Source organism: Mustela nigripes, chromosome 16 (assembly GCF_022355385.1).
Source record: "Mustela nigripes isolate SB6536 chromosome 16, MUSNIG.SB6536, whole genome shotgun sequence".
NCBI classification, from domain to species: Eukaryota; Metazoa; Chordata; class Mammalia; order Carnivora; family Mustelidae; genus Mustela; species Mustela nigripes.
Window position 1 is genome coordinate 36,386,421 of NC_081572.1, and position 551 is coordinate 36,386,971.

Genomic DNA, 551 nt, shown 5'->3' on the forward strand with positions numbered 1-551 from the left:
CATTAGAATTTTTACTAAGAATGTCAGGGTGTGTATGTGTATGCGTGTGTTGATGCTGGAAGAAAGATGCTCTCCCCTACATTAAAATACGGTTCCTGTGACAACTATGAATGCTATTTAAACTAGATCTCCCAGCTGAACTGTGTCAATGTTTGACCTCCCTGCAAATGGACAGATTATTAATACCCTTCACCGTGCCATAACAGTGGCAAAACAGCAGAGTGTACACTCTGATAAAACATACCCTTTTCAGTTGTCTCTCAGTAACTGGAATGCCCCAAAGCCATGAGTCCTCCATCAAAGACCTTGCTGAACAAAAGCTGGGCTTCTGCTGGATTATTAACGAACACAAAATGCCCTAAGCCAAACCTCAAGTGCTAAGCAAATAACAATGGCTTCCTTTGTTGGAATTTAAAAATGACACCCAGTTCACTGCTCCTAATAAATATGACAACATACCTCGTCAGGGACTGGGCGGCCCTTTCCTCGGTTCGCCCCTATTCCACGCTCCTGACAAACTCCTGGGAGCCAGGAGGCTGCCTATGCTTGGT